Below are 22,465 nucleotides of genomic sequence, written 5' to 3'. Positions count from 1 at the left end.
TTTCATGCAAGCGGGGAAACATCCCATGTCATCGTCACTTCTTCATTTATTGTTGTTGTTGTTGTATTTTCTTGTATTTTCAATAAATAAATTAGATAAAATATCTCTTTTTTTTACTTATTGTTGAACGCCGTAAACGCACCAGACATAAGAGTATCGATGTCGTCGACAAGCGTATTAATTTTCACGGCTGCTGTCAGCGACGACCACTCAGACGCATAGCTAGTGTGCATCGATGCATACTAGGCAAAAGACGCCTGGATAGCAGTCTAGGCGGGAATTGGAACAAACCTTAACATGGCGGCATTTCCGGTTAGACCGCTAGGCAGTCGACTAGCCGGGGTATTGGAACGCAGCCATACTGTTTAGCGTGGGCGGCGTCGACTGCTGTTGTTGTTCCGCATGCCGTACCACTGTTGCGTTCCCGTTTGCCGACAGCGAGGCTACGTCGACGAACATGGACAAAAGGTATGGGCAGAAATAGGTTTTACAACTCTTCATCTCTTACAAACGCCGCCGTGAATATCAATCGGATAGTTTCGATTTCTTGGTGCACGTAGTAACGTCGAAAGGTGGACTGATTTCCTTTCTTCTTTTTAGTATTTCGTACTCAGCAGATAACCTAAATGTAGTCAAACATTGCCACGGCACTTGTCTCGCGAAAATATTACGTAGTCGTAATGACAGCGTGATAAAACACGTGCACTTGTTTAGCGCTCGTTGCACGTGAGCGCGTGTGTTTGGTGCAGTTCGCTGGACATTTTCATCGCGCACTTCTCTTCTTTTTAGATTTCCTTTCACAGATTTCCGGAGGACAGTCAGGTTCGGAAGCTGTGGATTGTCGCCATCAAGAGGGATCCGGTGAAGCATTTCCAAATTACCAAAAACACAAAGTTGTGTCCACTGCACTTTAAGGAGGACGATTTCCTCAGCAATGTTGCAAGCGGGATGAGGATACTACGGGATGGTGCGGTTCCATCCATCATTGCTTTCAACAAGCCAAGGAAGGAGCGCAAGGCGCCAAAACCGAGAACAACTATGGCAAGTCCCGAGTATCCACGGTGCTCTATCGAAAACCTTGAAAAACACACTGGACGACGCACATGACTACTCACTAATCGAAGCTTGTTCATGTGGCAACCACGAAGAGCTTCAGAAAGTTAAAGCAGAATTGACTGAGCGCGACAGAGAAATCAGAAAGCTTCACCGAGAAGTGGAAGAAGCACGAGCAGAGATAAAGAAGGAAAACGTCACTATATTTAGACTAGAAGCAGAGCTCAGCAGTGCCAAGCAGGAAAGTGCTCATTTGCAGGACATGTGTGCTCCTTTCTCCGTCAACAAATTTACGAGCAGTGCAGACGACGTAAGCTTCTACACCGGCCTCCCAAGTTATGCACATTTTAACGCACTTCACAGTTATCTGGACCCCGGAATCGACGGAAGCAACATGAAGCGGCACGGTTCTAAAGGACATGCCGGTGATGTCTCACGGGGCCGCAAGCTAAAGCTAAGTACAGAGAATCAGTTATTTCTTGTCCTCGTGAAGCTTCGGCTCGGACTCTTCCACAGACACCTAGGACATGTGTTCAGCATTTCCATAGGCAGTGTCCAGAATACTGACCACCTGGGGGCTTAATCGCTTCATCGTCGTTACGGTCGTTACGGTCGTTACAAGCTAACGAGTGGCGGGAAATCCAAAAACGTGGGCACGTGACACATTGCGCGTGACGTGTACCACGGCCTTCACGTATCGCGCGAAGAGCGCCGTGCACGTGTTTTATCACGTGCCCACCTTTTTAAATTTCCCGCCCGCCTTTTTGAATTTCCCGCCACTCGTTAGCTTGTAACGACCGTAACGACGATGAAGCGATTAAGCCCCCTGGATTGATTTCATGTATGTGAAGCTTGGCAAGCTACCGATCTGGGCACTCAGAAGTGTGATTGATGCTACTATGCCTCCACAGTTCAAAGCTAAATACCCCCCGACTAGGGTTATTATCGACGCCACAGAAATCCGATGCGAGGTCGATAGCTCCCTTGCACTACAGTTTGCGACCTATTCGCACTACAAATCGACAAATACTTTCAAGGGACTTGTTGGAATTGCACGTGATGGACGGCTCACGTTTCTCTCAGAACTGTTTACAGGCTGTGTGTCAGACAGAGAGATAGTCGTCAAAAGTGGGTTTCTGAACCTAGAGTTTGCCGCAGGTGACTCCGTGATGGCAGATAAAGGTTTTAAAATAACAGACCTGCTAGAGAAGAGAGGTGTAAGCTTCAATATCCCCCTTCCTTAGAAGTCGACAGTTCAGTGCACAGGAGACATTGGAAACTCAGGAAATTGCGGCTTTGCGGATACACGTGGGAGGACGGATACAGAGAATCAAGACGAACCACATATTTGACAGATGTCTACCAATATCTCTAGGACCCATCGCAAACCAGATATGGACAGTCTGTACCATTTTGTCTAACCTCCAAAGCCCAGTACACCTCATGTGTGGCATATTCCTGTGTGCATATTTAAAAATGTATTTATTTATTTACAACTACTTATTCAGACTATTTATTCTCTCTTGCATGGATGAAAGGTAACTAATGCAACCAAAATCGCTTAAAGTATTCAAATCAAACACTGCTTCAAGTTTTAAAAGCTTATTAATACATAACAAAAGTTTGTTCTAGCGCTGCTATTCAAGGGGGACAGCTGTTTTGACCCTATCTTTCGGCAAACACATTACAAATATGGTGCAAGGGGCGGTTGTTGTTTCCAATGCAGCCCCCAATAGACGGATTATCTCCGATGAATAGAACGATTAACCATTGTGTAGGGTACACCACTAGAGGGCGCTACGAGCGACGCCTCACCACTAGGGGCCGCTGCTGTCGCATTCCGCGGATGACGTCATTGCTCCTTCGGGGAGCATGGTGAGAGATAGCGGGAGGCATGGGATTGCGATTCGAAATAGAGCGCCCCCTTGTGCAAGGCTACAGTGCCCTGCTGGCTACAGTGCCCTGCTGGTTCGCGAAAGTGCGTTTATAATGTAAAGTGTAGCAACACGGGAAGAATATGTCCACCCCCATACATACATCCCCAGTTTTTTCTTTATTCACATCACATCACGGGAAGAATAATGTGGCGCAATTTATTGTGCACGTCCTTTTGTTTATATTAATTTATTTATATTGTCATATGCAGTATGCGTGCCGTAGACCCCAATCTCACAGCATAGCAATTGAGCTCTCAAACAACAACCATCAGTTGAACAATAAACGGAGTGAGATTAATATAAACTTTCTCAAAGACTCGTACACAACGCTGGACCCAAAACCCTTTGCCGCCGACGCCGCGTATCGCGGTCACGAGGCCATAACGACGCTGTGGAGAGCCGCCGCCGAGAGTGGCTGTCCTATCGCTCACAGCGCCCCCACAGCCTTGCACAAGGGCGCTCTATTTTGCATCACCATCCCATGCCTCCCATTATCTCTCACCATGCTCCCCGAAGGAGCAATGACGTCATCCGCCTAATGCGACAGCAGCGGCCCCCAGTGGTGAAGCGTCCCTCCTAGCGCCCTCCAGTGGTGTACCCAACACAATGGCTAATCCTTCTATTCATCGGAGATAATCCGTCTATTGGGGGCTGCATTGAAAACAACACCCGAAAGGTATTCAGATCTAAAAGTGGCTCCACAACCAAAGAAACAATGCCACTTTTAAAGATAGGAACGTTTAGAGTGAGACTGCAAAAGAATGTATGTGTTGAACGACGTGCTGGACAGCACGAACTCTGAAGAGATCCTTTGGCCTGAAAAGGTTATCCAGTCCTCGTCTTGTCCATGTCATTCGTTTCAAGATGGTGCCAAAATTTGATTCTGTCACCCGGTGATTCCTGGCCTCATTCCATGTTGCGCTGGTACTCTGCTGCCGTGAGTTCTTTTCTAGATCCCTTGCAGCACTCGGTGTCAAGCACAGCGGCTGCAAATATATGCAACAACATGAATAACGACGGCATGGTATTAAACCCTGCTGGGTAAGATGAACGTAAAGTGAGTTGACCTTACCATCAGAATGGCTTGGTATGGCGTAGGGAGGCTATCAGGAACTTTCCAGGGATTGCTGTTCCTGTAAAAGGTGGCACCAAAGGCATCCTGAAGCTCACAGTATGTGCCACAAAAATTTGGAGACAAGAAGGACTTTGTTTCCTGGAACTCATGCCTTGTGTCAAGTAGAGAGGCAGCAAACCCTTTATCACCGCCAAGCAATGCAAGGGCTCTCCCAAATCGTTCTATAGCTTTGGTTTCCTCTTCCTTAGATTGTGCCATCTTTCTTGCGTCGTAATGTCGCACAGGGATCCTGTTCTCGTGTCTGTTTTCTTTTGGTCGCCTCCAGTCAACCGCCTGTACTGGAGAACCGTTAATAACTTGTTGCCTTGGCACTCGCCATTTTTGTGGTAAATCTGTGCGGGAAAGCTCAGCCGGTGCCTCCTTAAGACCTTTCAGCTTCAACAGTGCCAAAAATCGCAGCGAATCAAGGCTGTGGTTACATGCGCGTTTTGCTATAGGACAGCCACAACTGCTATATAAGAGCGCCGGTGTTGTTGAGACAGATGAGAATGGTGTACGGGTCGCTTCTCTTCTTCTGACTCCGGTAACATTTGCATGTCACGTACAGCATTTTGTCCCTGCGGAACAAGCAGTACAAAATTATGTCTCCTCTTCTATCACACTGAATGTCAAATGCTGAACATCATATTCCTGGAAATGATACTGTTTTAATGACGGTTGACGGCAAGTTTTCGTTGTATATCTAACGGCATGGTTGCATTTGGCAATATGGACTGGCACAATGATGATCGAAATATAGCTGAGGAGGGGTACGTGTGAATATTTGCAGACATTTAAGAACATCCAACTACACCTAAAAACATTTCAGATATCTTCAAGCGACAACTAAAGTTATAAATGGTTCGCGTCACCGCGCCGACGCACAGTGGCGTTTTTCTTTGCTTTTCTCGCTCTCTCAGATTCTTCCACACCAAAACTGTCTAAAACTTACGTTTCTTCCTTGTAGCAAGCCTTCAGCGTCGATGCAACAACGTAAGATTCCGTTATGAACTTGTAGCTGCGGCGGTAATGTCGATTGGCTAGACTTTTCCTGGCGTGAAAGTCTTTTATGAAGTTGTCCGTCACGATGGGCAAACCAGATATGTCATTTACCCAGCCCGTTGTCGGGAATGACACACGACACTTGGGTTCCCCCATCCTTATATACTAAAGGAAAGGAACGCAATGCACAGACAGATAACCGCAGATAACGCTCAGATACCACCGCCGCGGAGTACTGACTGTGGCTGCGTTCCAATACCTCGCGCCCGCGAAGCCGCATGACTGGGCAGCTGAGTAGACCCCTTTGCCAGGCCTCCACAGCAACCCGCATTTGCGGCAGTAGAAAAATAAAATCACGTCACAGTCACGTGGTATTACATCGTCAGACATCATGACGGATGCCCATTGGCCAAAGGAGGATGCGCGCTGCGGGATTCGTTGATAAAGTTTCGAAATATCTGACAGCTCACTTTTCGCGGGCAGTCGGCCAGGCGGGCATCTCCAAGCAAGGTCGCTGCTTCTCCGCGGCTCGCCGATGTCGGTTGACCACAACGACCAAAGAGGAAGTGTACGCGCGGGTTTGTTCGTGAGCTATAGTGACTCTGGCCATGTACTGATCTCCGATAAAGTGTCAACCTACGGACATTCTTGCCGGGTCGGAACTGGAATGCTTGGTGAGCTGACGCCTGAGGAACACTTTCGAGCGCTGTCGCATTTTCAAGTACAGTGACTAAGAAGAGAGTGTTCGTAACGACAAAAGTATTTCCCGCGACTGTGTGACCTACGGTGCATCGCCAGAATGAGAAGAAGATGCTCATCTGTGAAACGCACGCACTCGTGGACTTCGCTCGCCTCCAGAAGTAGACTGTATGTGTGCTTTGCAAGTTCGAACTTGGTTTGGTTGCTGTCTATTCAAGGAACGAAACGTCCTGTACGCACGGTGAATATATGAGTCAAACATTTGAGTTTATACGTTGCATCAATAAATATGTATTTCGCCTATCAAAAATGTCTTAGTTATTTTGGAATAACGGGCGCCAGGTATGAAAACCAGTAGAAGTCAATGGCAGCCAGGGCCGGCCGAAAGCCGAGCCAAACTGAGAGTTGCTGATTGGTTGGCTGCTAGGCATCACGACGCATTTTCATTGGTCGTATGTCTAGTGTTGCCTGAATTATCTCAAACTATGGGCTCTATGGGGAGCTGTGGGCGCCTGCCTTTGCTTGTCACAATTGGAACAGGCTTGCCTAGCCGAGGCGCCTGTGGCGCCATCTCGTTGCTCACGCAAGAAATGCGTACGGCGCAAGCGCAGCAGGTACTAGCCTTTCCCGCTGTCAGCCATCCCGGCTGTCAGATGGTCAGGCGAATAACTATAGACTGCATCGATGCGCACTAAGCGGTAGTCGACTGAGAAGCGGACTTGGCGATATTTGGAGCGAGACTTAACATGGCGGCACTTCCGGTTAGATCGCTAGGCAGTCGACTAACCGGGGCATTGGAACGCAGCCCGTATCATGGCCGCTGTGAGTGAGTGTTGCCAGACCAATTTCTTATTTCCGAAAGGGTGTATTGCCCACACCAATGCTGCAAGGTTAACTCTGAACTCAGATCAAGGGTTGCTAATACTTGAAGTTAGCCCTCAAGCCCTTCTTTACAAATGTTAGTTGGTGACATGATAATTAATCAGTTACAAGTGCTCCTTTTAGCAAAACAGAGTTAAGTGTTAAATCCCAATCTCGGTTCAAACATTAATTGACATTTGGAAACCTGGTCAAGAAGAATTATATTAAAAGGTTTCTGAACACAGTTCAGCTGAACGACACTGATGAAAATTATCTTATTTACTTATTTTTTATTTATTTAATTAATTATAATATGCTGTGACTCGAAAGAAAAAGCAATCAGAAAAACTTGCAGCAAGCAAGTAATGAAATGAAAGCAAGAAATGAAAATTTGCTGACATCAATATATACGAGTACATTTCTGCAAGTCTGCACACTGATGGGGAAAGCATCCCTAACAGCATGCACGACGCAGGCAGGAAGAATACTTTCTATTGTACTTTCTCACAGCACCCCATATCCTTCTTGTGAATAGCCAACAGGTGATATAACGGAATTTCCTACAGAAATAAGGGTTTTCCGTCCAGTTTTCCGTTCACGTAGCGCGTAAAGACCACACGGCGCTGCCGCGTCTGTTGCCATGTTCTTCGGTTTCTCGGATGTATGTAAAAGACACCTGCAGAATTTCGGTGTCAAGGTACAGTATTTCGAAATATTCGTTAGTTCTGATGCAATTGTCTGTCTGCCTTCCACACGCATTCTCTACCTCTCGGCAGCAAAGACACTGGTCCGTAATACCCATCGGTTTACATTTCCCACATGTACACCTGCACGACGAAAAAACAGCGCTTGTTTCGGCTTACACAAGTGCTTCTCCCTGATACATGTAAATTTCACAAACCAGTCCGCGTTCACGACACGGTCAGCTACTGGTGAGGATGAAGGTGACTCCGGTAAATCTCTGGATGAGGAATCTTCTGCTGCGAAGCACACACTTTCCAGCACGCTATCGCACGAACAGAAATTCTGTGTGAGCGATAGTTCTCGAATGCGGAATTCTAGCGCACTCGTGTTCAAGAGGTTCGACATTCTCGACGTAGAAGTGGTCACAAATGCCCACTGCCATTTTCGTTTTCGCGGGATTAGCGACCGGAAGCGCGCTTATTACGTGCGTGCGTCTTTGACAGATGGCGCGGGGTGATGCAATTGTTGACAGACTGCTCGGTTTCCTACTAGGACCCTGGACATCCAATCATGGAAAATTCGATTAAAGAAAAACTACAGCGATTTCAGCGGAGTTTTGATATTTGAACTTTTGAAGGTTCAAGCTTTTCGCTGAACATAAAGTTTCGATAGGTTTATATTCACTTTTCGGTCCCTTTAAGTGAACCTTCCTAATTTCTGTGTGGTCATCACTATGCCCTTCTGTTTGGAGTTGTCAAAATCTGTGATAACTATATATATTTCGAATTGATATGTTTCATTAAACCTGATATGATATATTTTCCCGTGTTCTCGTCCGGTATTGTTGCCTGGGTGAGGAAAAGGGAACACAACGCAAACAAAGTGCGCGAACGTAAAGGTGCCATGGGTAATTATGCACTACTTATTATTCGTACTGCTGACATCACCTCTAACGTCATTTATTTACAATCGTAGTAGTCCGCGCAACGGATGGATGGCGCCAACCGTCTCTATCATGGCGTCATTCTGAAGACGCAGGGCCCTATGGGAGTTGCGCTACCTGTTTAGATATACCTTGATTCATCTACGGAGCAATACATTGGATGCCACACCTGTGAAGCTGGCGTTCATGTGGGCAGACGGCGATTTCGTTTCGTGGATTTCGAAGATGTTCGAGCCATAGACGAACGCCGGAATGAAAAGTAAGCAGACAAACGTACGATACATATCAGTGATCAGACGTTTAATACTGCCGCCTAACAGTGTGCATAACTGAGGAACGCATTGTCCCGTATTACACCACTTTCTGTCGGTCGTCATGACCCGGTTCTTGTGCTATTCTGTACAGCGGTACTAGTTGCGTGTTGTTCTGCTATTTGAATGTGTCTGATAAATGCAATGCGCTAATGATGTGTAATGCGCCAGTATGCATGAAAAGGAAAACGGTGTGTGTCGCGTACGCCTGGCTCCCCGAATTTTGTCATTAGTCGACACGTCGATGCGTAACGGGCCTAAGGCCGGCAGCATGTCTTACATAGCGTATTCAGCCAATTAACGTTGCTTATGCTCTGCTATACCACATCGTTAGCAGGTTCTCTCATCCTTTTTCTTTTCCCCACATTTTTCTTTTTTTCCAGTTAATTACTACTACTACTAGTACTTTTTTTTCTTTTTCTTTAGACACCGACAGCTGTTCGTGGCCCTGCGATCCCAAGCATGTAGCCTTGTCACCTGAAAATTCTACAGTTTTGCTACGATAAATCGAATGGCTCGTGCGCCTCATTACTTGCTATGTGCATAATATCTACTTTCCCCAAACCGGATAGGTTCCTGTGAAGGTTGTACATGATAGTCACGCTTTCTGTTGTTGTGCAATATTTATTGTTTTTTTTATTTATCCTGCAGTATTTTGTAATCATCGTATAGATTTACTTTCATTCATATGTAGCTCCTGGTTTATATGTTCACCGTGTCAACAAATTTATACGTGTGCATTCCTTCGTCTTCTCGATTTTCATTTTTTGCTTCCGGATAATATTAGCAATATTACCAGATGCCCCGGCGGAACACCTGGAACCGAGGGGGGGGCAATCCGAGGGAGAGGGTATAGGAGAGAGCACGCAGCGCGCATGCACTGTTCGATCAAGTCAGCGCGCGCTCTTTCGCGCCAGATTCCGGCTGTGCCTTCACGATTCGCTACGGATGATCACGTGGCTGAGTGAGACGGTGGTCTTTCTGACGAAACTGTGGAAGCTACAGCTGCACGCCACTGATGCTATTTCGAAACTTTGCCAACCAATCGCGGACCCTGTAATGCTCTTCAGCCAATGGGTATCAACTATGATATCTGATGCTGTAACACCACGTGACTACGACGCGGAAATATTTTTTACTGCCGCGAATATGGGGAGCATGGAGGCATGGTGCGGCTGAACTGTTCATTGAGTGATCCATTCACGATGGAGGTCACTTCGGTTATGCACTGTGCTCGTGTGGCTGATCCGTTCGCTTCGCGTCGTTGATTCATGGTGTGATTCGTTCTCTTCGGGCTATTCTGGGACTGTTCGTTCGCGCTTCGTGGCGTGAACCACGGGATGGTCTGGCCGTCTGGCCGCTCCTGATCGTGCGAGCGGGAATGGCTCTTGAATTGGTTTGCTCATATTTGGTGTTCGTCGGCTGATCCTTTACGGGGGATGGATCCGTTCGGTCTGAGCGGTCTTAATTACGGTAGCAGCCGTGGCGCGCCCGCGCAAAAGAGGGAGTAACCGTTGCCGTGCACGTTGTGAGGGACTTTGTGTTGGCTCATAGTCACAGCGTCCCAGGCTGAAGTTTGAGGTTGGGGCACGTTCCTCGACGTGTGCCATCTTTTGTGAACTGCCGGGCTCTTAGCGACGCGTTTATGCCGGTGAGCGGACTCAATTTCCATGCATATATGTTTGGAAGGCAGGGTGGTCGTGCTGGCTGTGATGTGTGAACATGAGTAGCCATCTGGGTGTTCGATGTTAATGGACGAATTAGATGCCGATTTTCTGAAATACTTGGTATCTGGGCATCAGTTGTGGCTCGTCCAGATTCCTGGTGACTGTGTGATACAATACTGGCATGTCCAGTGCGTGTGCAGATAAAGTAGCCCAACATTTTCGCACATAGCGCGTTCTCTGCATACCGTACGAACTTCGGTGCATTTATGCATAACGGTGCATTTATGCGATGAAAATCGAGAGAAGAAATAGTGGTAACCAAACTCTACGCAATAAAATCGTTCCCAATAGGACAAGTCATAATAGCATCGCCCTACCGCTGAGGGTGTCACCTATGCAGAAACAAAACGAGACCTGGTACGCCTAGCGGTAGCTAGACTCAACTGTGCTGTGACCGCCATATTGACTTCTGCATAGGAACATAGGGATGCCCGGAAAGCAACGTTTGCATGGATAACTTTTTTATTACGTGGAGTTTGGTTACTACGATTTTTTTTTTGTTCGTTTCCATCGTATAAGAGCGTCATCCCGTGGCAGTGAACGATATCGTACACAAATGTGGGGCTACTTTATCTGCACCCACCCTGTATATGTGACAAGGGCGTGAAAGCAGGGGTGAGTCAGTGAAAGCTCAATGTGCACGTAGGGGCGTAAAAACTAAACTGTTCTGTGCACGTCCGCTTTTATTTCGTGTTTGTTCCTTCCTTTAGTGTGCCGTGCTGATTGTGAGTACTGTATGTTATAACAAGCAGAGATAATCACAGCAACGTGTGGCTGCCGGAAGGGCGCCTCTCTTCTCTTGGTCTCTTTCTTTATAATAAATGTGAGGTCACCGATCAAGTGACTTGATGACGTCATCGCGCCACATGGTGTAGTGACGTCACTGAATCACTGAACGAACCACTAAAACGAACTGAATCAAATGAATCGATTCACTAAAGAGAGTCATTCTGTCCACCATTACTTTCTGCAGCCAGAATGGCGGCTACGAAAGATGCTCCACACCACGTGATAGCGAAAGCCAAATGAAAGAGGGAAGATGCCGTAGACCGCGTGAGAGAGGAGGAAAGCGGCGATCCTCAAGGGTTCCCGCTACTTTTATGAAGTATAGTGTCTTTATCACAACCGGTTCCCTGGCGAGCTGCAGCTTGCCTCCGTGGGGCCCGTCATTGGCTAGGGCAGCGAAATGTCCCCCACCTCCATCGCCTGGAGAGCGGCGTTGTTATACGTTGGAAGGTTGTGACATGATTCATTTCCAAGGATGGAAGAGAGACTGACGCTGAATTATGCTGTTTGAATGGCACTGTGACGTGATAAAGACGCTCGCTAGACGAAAAAAAATTTCATATTTGGATATCGTGAGCCACGTTCCTACATGGACCATAATAACTGGATAATGTTCGTCCAGCTGTTTAGTGCCCGTTTAATGTTGGAACGCTACTAGCAGCCACATATCATAAACCTCAAAACCACCTAAATGAGATGGAGCTGCAGCCACCCTGCTCCAAGTATTTCCCACTACTTTTTTTCAGTTAATTACTACTACTACTACTGTTGGAACGGGAAATAAAAAAAATGCAGCGAATACTCACTTGTGCCGCCTATCGACACAAAAAGGAACGTCGACCGTAGCACAGGTCTGCTGTCATCGTCGGCATATCCCAGGAAAAAGTTAAGGTTCAATGATTACGACGGTTCAGGCATAGCACTCGCGAGCGATAAAGTTTCAAACATATCCTCAGGAGACCCAAAGGTATTCACGAAAAAGAACTGCATTCGTAAAATATAGAACATACAATAGTGCAATTGAACTTGAACACCTAATACCACTGTCACACGGGCAGCCTCCAATGACGATTGAAATCAATGGACATCGACCATTGACAGAATGGCGTAAATGCAGACTAGCTGGTAGATAAATTCCATGATAGGCAAGCCTGAGCGATGGGCAAGTGGGTGTCTTGCCCATCGCTCAGGCTTGCCTATCATGGACATTGACCATGCACGTAGCGGCACAAAGCGTCTAACGTGGCAACTTCTCAAACAGCATTGGAACCAACCATAGGTCGGCGAATTCATTCCTGATGGCCTTCACCGACTTCATTCACCATCACCTCATAGAGAATTATGTGATGTTGAATGAAGGGCATGATGTGATGTGAAGTTGAAGTTGAATGAACGGCATGATGTGAAGTGAAGTTGAAGTTGAATGAAGGGCTATGATGTGATGTGAAGTTGAAGTTGGATGAAGGTCTATGATGGGATTTGAAGTTGAAGTCCGCGTGATGGGTCTTGAAGTTGAAGTCCGCGTGATGGGTTTTGAAGTTGAAGTCCACGTGATGGGTTTTGAAGTTGAAGTCTGTGTGATGGGATTTGAAGTTGAAGTCCGCGTGATGGGTTTTAAAGTTGAAGTCTGTGTGATGGGATTTGAAGTTGAAGTCCGCGTGATGGGTTTTGAAGTTGAAGTCAACGTGATGGGTTTTGAAGTCAGCGCGATGATTTTTAAGGGGAAGTCTGCGCGATGGATTTTGAAGATGACCGGATATGTTTCGAAGTCCTCATAATAAGTTTGGAAGCCGACAATGTTTAGTCGATGTCTGACGTTCACGTGTCGTGACTGTTACTTGTGCGAACGCGTGCGGAGTGAAGGGCAAATGTGTATTGGTGGGCACCGAACGAACATAAACGATTCGCGTTTCGTGTCTGGCGCGGGCGTATGGGCCTGACACTGCAGATGCCTGGCGGACTTCCTCCCCCCCCCCTCGTTGTGTATCGGCGGTCGCATGGAGGGAAAGTGTTTGGAACCCGTTACTCTCTGCGTAGTGGGGCGCGGAGGGCAATGTCATGTAGCCGGAGGCAACTGTATGTTACGAAAGTGAGCGGTAGATTAGATCGAGATGCGATTTGGCGTTCTGCGGTCGCGAGGTCTGCACGTTGTGGTTGTTCTGTTTGACTCATTTGCTCGCCTACAGCTATAATGTGCGTATATATGTATATTGGATGGGTTTGAATTTGAGCCTTCGCCTTCGGTCGCGTACGCGCGTTCTACTAGACGACAGTAGACTACTGTCGTGCTGACGAAGTGTGTTTTATTAGGCTTATTTTGTGTCATTTCAATTTTGTGTTATTTCTTAGATTGCTTATTTTTCCTTTGTGTGATTGGGATCCAAATAGGACAAGATCCGGCCGGCATTGTTTTTGTAGACGTCTTTTATTTTAAATGTAATACACAGAGGTCACTATAGGTCTCTAATTTATCTCAGGTGCATAGGTCATGTTTTGGGGAATTATGTGTTCCGCATGCATGTAGCATCCATCGGACACAAGTGTTCCATCAGAGCACGCAGCTGCTATTTCTTAGATATTCATCGCCAATAAAGTACATTTTAGCAGAGGTGGGGAAGTTAATTACCACCCAAAAGTTGCTAGTTACGAGCTACATCATTAAGCTAAATATGTAATGAAGTTACAACCTTCAAGTTCTCAGAATGAAATTAAGTGAGAAACGAAAGTTCTTGCTACCATGCCGAAATTAAGTTGGGAGCAGAGTTCCGAATATACCTTGTCAATTGGGCACAAAGTGAGAATTGGAATTCCAAGTTCTGCGAGTTCCCATTTTCTGCACACATTTCATAGAACCTTGCCAGTGGCCTTATCACCTTCCCCGTTAAAAAATGCACTCCACGAACTGAAAACGAACGCTCTGCTGCGACCCAACTGCTCCGCTGCGACGTCGGAATTGCGGTAGCGTACATCCAGTACATCGCGCTGCAACAAGGCGGAGCAGACAGGCTGCTGGCGCCGCGCACGTACAAGAGGCGGGGTCACTGTCATCGGATTTTTCAGCAGCAAAATAAAAAAAAGGAGCCCGCGTTGTGCGTTCTGCCTGCTTGGACGTGAAGCGAAATAGAAATATCTAACTTTGCTCGTGATACTTTTGCGAAGTTACCTCAAAGTGACTAACACTACAGTCAAGTGATTACGATGAGAGGTTGTTCCAAACATCAAATAAAAACAGGTAAGAGTGGGAATTGTTGTAGACTGTGTCGACACATATTTATTCACAGATTGTGAGAGAGGAAAATAAACTGTTTCACGGACTGTAAATTGGTGGTCTTCCGGTCTCCTTGCAGTCTTCCCTTCAATTTGCGCCTCACATTCTCTATGTATTACATGTGTCCAAATACCTCGGTCGTTAAGAATTCACTTAGTGTTCGTGCGTATATACCCTCCTCGGAGGAAAAAGAATACAATGAGTTACACTTTTTCGAGGGCAGATTCTCAGTTTTTAGTGTCAGTGATTTATCCAGACCTTCCTACATCCCTGTGACACCTCCCACCCCAGAGAAAAAAGGTTGGGCGACACCCCTTGCAAAGAAGGGGGCTTGCTGTTTCAGACATGTCGGTAATTATACGTGTAAAGCTGTTATCACGTAGCTGTAATAATGACCACGCTCCCTGCTTGGGATTCCGGATAAACCACTGCAGTGGTGTATTGCATGAATGAATTAGAGTAAAAACATATGTCCAGCGAAGGTGATCACAGGTCGCTGACTTCGTTCATGAAGGCTATTTCCAGTGTCAGTAAGTATCATGTCACAAGAACTCATGTAATACTGAGTGGCAGGGCATGATGTATTCCGATGCCGAAGCTAATACCCCCGCGTCACGAGTGAAAAATGGCACGGCGGAAAAGCCAGACGTACGAAGCCACATGAACGTGCAATGTACCGGCAAGCAAGGATGTCGTACGAAGCCACATGAACCTGCAATGTGCTATGCGCTCACTTAGCTGTCAACAACGGGCGCAACATTGTGCAACAACACTACCGCGTAAGCAACATACCTCCCGCCGCAGTTCACATTCGACAGCGGAGGTCAAACGTTGCATCCCTCCCTTTCCTCCTTTCTTGGTGCACCCTGCTTCCAAGCCCAACCCAGAGCAAGGCGACCGCACCCTCCAAATAGCATACCCCTCCTCCGCTTATGCTTTCGCTGCCACTACCGGGAAATCCACGCTAACAGGGGCGAGGAAGACGCCAACGTCGTAATCCTCCAGCAGCGTGCAGCCGGGCACCCCAACGTAGGCCTTCGTTAGTATTCAACTTCAAAACCCCATCACCGGTCACCCGAAACTACATGAACACGCAATGTGCTATGCGCTCGCTTATCTGTCAACAGCGGGCGCAACATTGTGCAACATCCCAACTGCGCAAGCAACACACCTTCCGCCGTTCACGTGCGACAACGGAAGTCAAACGTGGCATCCCTCCCTTTCCTCCTTCATTGGTAAACCCTGCTTCCAAGTCCAACCGAGTGCAGGCTGACCGCACCCTCCAAACAGCATACCCCTCCTTCGCTTACGCTTATGCCGCCACTACCAGGAAACCCACGCAAACACAGGCGAGCAGGACGCTAGCGTCGTAATCCTGCAGCCTGGGCACACCCCTCGTACGCCTTAGTTTGAGTTCAACTTCAAAACCGCATCACCGACTTTAGAACCCACCATAGGAATTCAACTTCAAAGCCCCATCACAAACTTCAACTCTTGATGATGAATGATGGGTTATGATGGTGATGGATTCTGAAGTTGAAGTTGAATGATGTAATGTGATGTGATGGGTTCTGAAGTTGAAGTTGAATGATGGGTTATGATGTCATGAATTCTGAAGTTGAGTTACGGGCTCGTGATGTGATGGTTTATGACGGTGATGTGATGTGATGGGCTTTGCAGAAAACTGACCATGATGTGATGTTGAATGAATTCTTGGGAAAATGCCGACCTATGACAACCAATGCTCCCTCACATGTTGACACATTACACGCATGGTGACGCTAGGCGCACATTCAATTCAGAGTCGTGTATAAAAAGGGAGTCCGGCCATTAATGGGACCTGCATGTACCCGAAGCTCCACCCACTTTTTGAGCTCTCTGGCCGATCATGAGCCCGAATAAGTTCCCAAATACATCCAAGTTATCCAAGCCGTCTTTCGCCTACATTCACTGGATGCCGCCATTTACGGAAAACTGTATTGGATAGGATTGAAATGGATACCCCCAGGGACCTACGCAACATAACAGATTTTGCGGATACTTTTATCACTGCCATCTGGATGGAGGGAGGTATGCAGGGAAGACGCTGAACGACGGAACCGCTCACCAGCAGTACCGCCTTTTGGTAGAGAGACGGTTGCCGGCATGATCTCTTAATTACAACCATAAGGAGATGGAATGAAAAAAAAAAACGGATAAATGTATAATGATATGCGTATATGTATAAATCCAGTAACGCAATGCGAAATTTTGCGCGTCAGTGGCGTTGTCCTTGCGACTTTCTTGGCATCCCGGTTGTTGCTAGGCCTGACAACAACGAGGAAGCATGGTGTTTTCACGTAAATATCTACCTACCCCAGCCACGGCACGTGCAAGATGTCGCCGCACTGGGCAGACAAACCTTACATGTAACATCACGGCACCATTTTAAAAATTGTTTCCAAGACAGTTAGAACGTAATTTATACTTGCGAAAGGAAATTAAAGTAATTGGCGAAAAATTGTCATTGAATTCTCGCTTCGCCGTTCCAAGCTACCCCACCATTTTGGAGAAATTTTGGTATCACGGCGATCCTACAAGAAACCAATGAAAAGCCATCAAGTGTAATTGACAGGTTCAACCTCTTTTTTTAGGCTTCTCCCACTACCCATACTCTTTTTCTTTCTTTCTTTCTCCTTTTTTCTTTCCTTCCTTTTCTTTTTTTTTTACACGGCTATGATTCGACGTACATCGGTTGTGATCATATTGAAGACTGCCTGTCTGACAGGGGCACAACGAAAGCACGACGGAGACTAATCAAGCAATTACAAACAAACCGTCTCAGGTGACACTTATCTCTTCACTGAAAGACGTAGATCATAATGGTTCTCTGTGATAAACGAAGCGTATAAGTGTGCTTCTAACAGTGGATAAAATGAAAGCCTCTCCAAACTTGTGTAATCGCGTGCAGCTTTTAGGGGCGTTGGCGCCATGCGGCCGCTCCTCTGAGCTGCCTTCCACGCATGATATACTAAGGGTGTTTATTTTTATCCTGTACAGAATTTATATGGAAAAGCTACGAGAGCAACGACAGCAGCACAGATGTCGTTTATTCAGTTGAGTTATGCGGCCAGACGGACACCCTCTGGAAGAGAGTGTGTACCTACAAGATGGCTAATTACCTAAAATTAATTAATTAACTTTTAAATTATGATTTTTATGATTTTATTATCTTTTTATTTTTATTTTATTTTTATTTTTGCGAAAGCGAGATAGCAGAACGGGGGACCATCCTCGTTGGAAGCCATTCTATATTTTACAAATCCAGAAAAGAGTGTGCGCCGTGAAATATCCATCCCTGAGTTTCGTTATGCAAATGAGCCGAAACCGAAAAAGCGTGCCTCCAGCTTATCTGCTTGAGGGGGGTGTAGTGTACGGTATAAAGTGGGGTACATCGCTACAAAGAGATTTCTGGATGTTCTTACCGGGATTAGCGCTCCTCACAAGACGTCTCGGGTAGTAGAAGGGAGAAAAACGTGGCACGTATCCGCGTTTAGAACTGCGATCATACTTGAGCCGGGCAACGGCTTCACCCACTGCAACAAAGTCATTAATGTGTCCCTAATTATTAACCATACTTCAGACGTGTACACGTGGATATTTACAGGCAACGAGGACGAACACGAGAAAGACCAAGGTGACCTTCATGGTTGATTGATGCTCCTCACTGTTTCCTGGAAAAGGTACAGCAAAAAAATATAAAAGAAAAAACATGGCCAACTTGAGCGCATTCCCCTAGCGACATCCTTTGTTCTGTTTTGTTGTAACATAACTACCATTATGAGATCGAACAATATAACTATGAGAATACAGAACTAAAACTCTCTAACACACTATGTACCTGCTGTTGATAATCGCATTGAGTTTACTGTTAAACACCAGATGGATGATATAGATATCTCAGTTGAGGGCATTCTGAATCTATTACTTGAACTTGATGTTCGGAAATCCCCGGGACCAGATAAGATACCGAATCTGTTCTTGCGCAGATATGCGGAATAGGTGGCAAAATATCTGTATATTATTTTTAGTACATCGCTTAGAGATTCTTGTCTTCCTCTGGACTGACTTACAGCAAAGGTTATTCCAATACCCAAAAATGGTGATTTACTCAACGTTAACAATTATCGACCCATTTCTCTAACATGCACATGTGTTAAAGTTTTAGCAAAACAGATCGTTAATTATTTGGAGACCTGTCAGTTGTTGCATTCTTGTCAGCATGGCTTGCTTTCGTCGCGGCAAAAGTACTGTAACATTGTCATTAGAGGTTACTTATGATTTTACAGCATGTTTAAATAATTTAGGTCAGACTGACGCATTATTTATCGACCTCTCGAAGGCTTTTGATAAAATGCCACATCTCAAACTTCTTGGAAAACTTCATAAGTACTGTTTCCCCGAAGGTTTATTGAACTGGATACGAGCATATCTCTCAAGTAAAGCCCAGTTTGTGAGTTTGGACGGAGTATTTTCTTACTCCTTGGGTGTTACTTCTGGCATCCCACAAGGAAGTGTTTTAGGACCAATTTTGTTTTTGCTAGATGTTAATTATTTGCCCGATAGAATTTTACCTCCAGTGAAGATTCGACTATTTGCAGATGATTGCGTCTTATGGTCTGATATTAATACCGTGCAAGATCAGATAGCTTTAAATGAGTCCCTGTGTGCTGTGAAGCAGTGGTGTGATGAATTTAGCATGCAGCTTAATGTCTGTAAGACGTATTCCATGAGCATAACAAAGAAAAAAACACCACTTGAGTATCAGTACATGCTAGATAATCGTGAAATTCAGAAAGTTAATCAAGTAGACTATTTGGGTATAACTTTAACAACAAGTTTGAAATGGAGTTCGCATGTAGAGAAAATTTGCAATCGCGCTACCAAGAAGCTATGGCTTTCGCGACGGAAGCTTCGATCTGCCTCATATGAGGTTAAGCTTGCTGTGTATAAAAGATATGTTAGACTGATATTGGAATACCCCTCACAGATTTGGGTCCGTATAATAAAAATGATATTGCAGCGTTAGAGAAGATACAGCTAATGGCTGTTCGCTTTATCTATTCTGATTACAGAAGGACTGTTTCTGTTAATGATTTGTTGTGTAAGTGTGAGCTTGAGACCCTCGCTGTGCGTCGTGGATGGACAAGACTAAAATGTTTGCATTTTATTTATTTATTTATTTTTTATTTATTTATTATTGCTTAGAAATGGTACGGTACAAGTACATAGAAAATTGGGCTGAGAGGGCAAGCCCTGTCGAACAGCCCAGGAACAGCCCATTTGCTTCTTCATCACAAACTTGAATGTGACATTGTAATTTTTTTAACTCTGCGAGTTACAGGATCCAGGAGACTGAATCATGCGATGTCTCTAGAAGCACAGCCATCAAAAATTTACGCTCACAAGTGTTTTCATTTTTGCAACGCACAACGGGGGATTGGAACAGGCTGCCTGAGGAAGCTGTCCTCATTCAAGATTATAACGGTTTTTGTTCACGGCTTAATAAGAATGTCCACACCTGCTAGGACCCGCAACTGGGTTTGCAGTATGAATGAATAAATAAATAAATAAATAACAACGAGTTTGAGTACATGTACATCGGAAGAGCTCTACGAAAAAGATACGACAGGCGAAGTTAACAGATCTATCCCAAGCATCCCAATGTACTGAAAGTCGAGTGCAATAGGGGTGGAAGGGTAGGTGGAAGGCCTTGAACAGACTCGTGACGCTAAAGAACATTCATAAGACACATACCGTCCACCCCTATTGCACTCGACTTTCAGTACATTGGGATGCTTAGCAAGGCGATGTCCTCGCCTCAAAGAAACAAGACGATTGGTTTATCATGTATTGAGCCGTTACTACGAACATGTTTCATTGTACTAAAACGTGCTAATAATGAACGCAATAAGGAGCATATGACACTCACGTTTCCCAGACGACAACTGTGGCAGACAACTGGTTCTGTCTTGATAAAACCTTCCACAGGAAGCTGGCATCCGGTACGTCTGCGATTCTTGCGCTTTTAAGAACATTGGGAAGCCTTGGAAGCGTTACCTGCGAAGGGTGACAGACAAAACATGAAAGAAAGAAAGATCGAGTGAGGACGACTCGCCGGTCATAACGAGATTTGTCAGGAGGATAGGCGCCCACGTAATCCGAAATCCCACGGCTTGAGCGTCTCGTGCTATAAGCAGGATTAGCCGCTATGGGCACACTCTCGGTTCCTCCATAGACCAGCGATGCTGACGCCATAGGTGCTGACGCAGATCCACACGCCTCTGACGCCAATTTCAACGACTCGTACACACATCTTAAACGTTCTTTCCGGTGTGCTCTCGGTCAAGCTAGGTACACTTTTCGCGGGCCTGTGAGTCGGCGGCAAAGCTCTTGCACTGGAACTAGCCTCATTATCAATTGGACCAGACATTATTATGTTCTTCAATGCTCCACCGAGGTGCCATCCTCACTCACTACTCTGCTCGAGTGACCCAGTTTGCATTGCTTGATCTACCAAGAATTTCTGGCAACGGCCCGTTAAGCATGACAGCCTTCAAATAACTAAACCTAACTTGATTACTTGGTCCGGTCTACTTGTACATGGAGGGCGACCTTAACTTGGTTTGCCGCCCCTGTGTTGCCGTGTTGGACGCCGTGTTGCCGTGTTGGAGGCCTTAGCGGCGCTGGATCGGCAGCGATGGAGGAAATTTTGTGCAACGCTTACGCCGTTTGTCAGTCCTGTAAAAGTGTGGCGTGTGCTGCGGTCCCTCAAGGATGCACCTCCCTCGCGTAACCCATTGGGCGCCCTTGCTTTGGCGCAGCACAAAAGTGAAAAAGACGTTGCTCTCTCTTTTTACCACCTTATAACAGCTGGGTCACGAGCAATGTCGACTACGGCGTTCCGGTGCTACGCATCTTCTATAACTGCGCAAGTTGCAGATGCCGCTCCAGTCAGTGATCCCGCCATGGATATGGACTTCTCGCTGGCTGAACTTATGAACCCCCTTCATCTCTCTCGAGCCCGGTTTTCTCCTGGTCCGGACGACATATCATATCTGGCGCTCCGTAACTTGGATGAGCAGTCACGGGAATGTCTTCTGTCAGCTTTGAATGCATCCTGGAGGGAAGGTAAATTGCCCGAAGCCTGGAAACGCGCACGCATCGTTCCCTTACTGAAACCAGGCAAGATCCCTTCACAATTGTTCTCATTTAGGCCGGTAAGCCTAATCAGTTGTGTCGGGAAGCTGTTGGAGCGCATGATACTTCATAGACTTGAATGGTGGCTCGAAAAGAGATCCTTTTTTCCCAAAGAAATGTCGGATTTCCGTCAGTACCGCTCAGCGCTGGATTCCATCATGGACTTAGTGTCCGCAGCACAGGAAGCAATGGTCCGCAAAAGGATAATGGTGGCTGTATTCCTCGATGTGAAACGGGCGTATCATACCGTCAGTCGCATTTTCATCCTATACATGCTTACTTGTGCTTCTTTTCCATTAAGGGCCATGCATTGGATCACGGATTTCCTTCGCGGTAGGTCCCTGTTTATCCGCACAGCTGAGGGAGATACTGCGCCTGTTCCATCAGACTACGGGGTGCCACAGGGAAGTGTGCTTAGCCCGCTTCTCTTCAACGTAGTTATGGCCGGTCTGAAGGACTGCATAGGGAAGAAAGTATATTTCTCTCTTTATGCTGACGACATCTGCATCTGGACCACCGGAAAATCTCGCCCGCCATTCAGCGGCGACTGCAGTAAACCCTTAACTCCATACACCAATACCTGTTGACGGCAGGCTTAGATACCTTGTGGGAGAAGACAGAAGTCATCGCCTTCACGCGAAGGAACATGCTTCCATATCGTCTTTCTGTGGCTGGACTGCAGCTCCAGTACTCCACCTCATGTAAGTTCTTGGCTGAAATGCTGGACTCACGACTCTCGTGGAGAAGACATATAGCGGGCCTAGAGGCGAAACTCTCCAAAGGGATCGCCCTAATGCGACACATTGCTGGCCTTAGGTGGGGCTGCGATGCGCTATCTCTT

The 22,465-nt window shown here is 46.3% G+C and overlaps 1 long non-coding RNA gene across 3 annotated transcripts in view; it reads right to left on the bottom strand.

The window, feature by feature from the left end:
* LOC135393235 (uncharacterized) overlaps positions 1-21,480 on the bottom strand; it is a 69,939-nt gene extending 48,459 nt beyond the window's left edge. For 2 of the 3 annotated variants that reach the window (XR_010422542.1, XR_010422544.1), the window contains exons 1-4: positions 20,357-21,480; positions 18,030-18,098; positions 17,850-17,960; positions 11,924-11,973 (exon numbers count right to left, since the gene is read on the bottom strand). This is a non-coding gene — a long non-coding RNA (uncharacterized LOC135393235). The remainder of the gene's footprint in view (positions 1-11,923; positions 11,974-17,849; positions 17,961-18,029; positions 18,099-20,356) is intronic. The other variant, XR_010422543.1, reaches the window with a different exon arrangement.
* Positions 21,481-22,465: the final 985 nt, after the last annotated feature.

This window comes from Ornithodoros turicata, chromosome 4, assembly GCF_037126465.1.
Source record: "Ornithodoros turicata isolate Travis chromosome 4, ASM3712646v1, whole genome shotgun sequence".
NCBI lineage: Eukaryota > Metazoa > Arthropoda > Arachnida > Ixodida > Argasidae > Ornithodoros > Ornithodoros turicata.
Note: the sequence above shows the minus strand (reverse complement) of the source record. Positions and strands in the feature narration are given on the sequence as shown.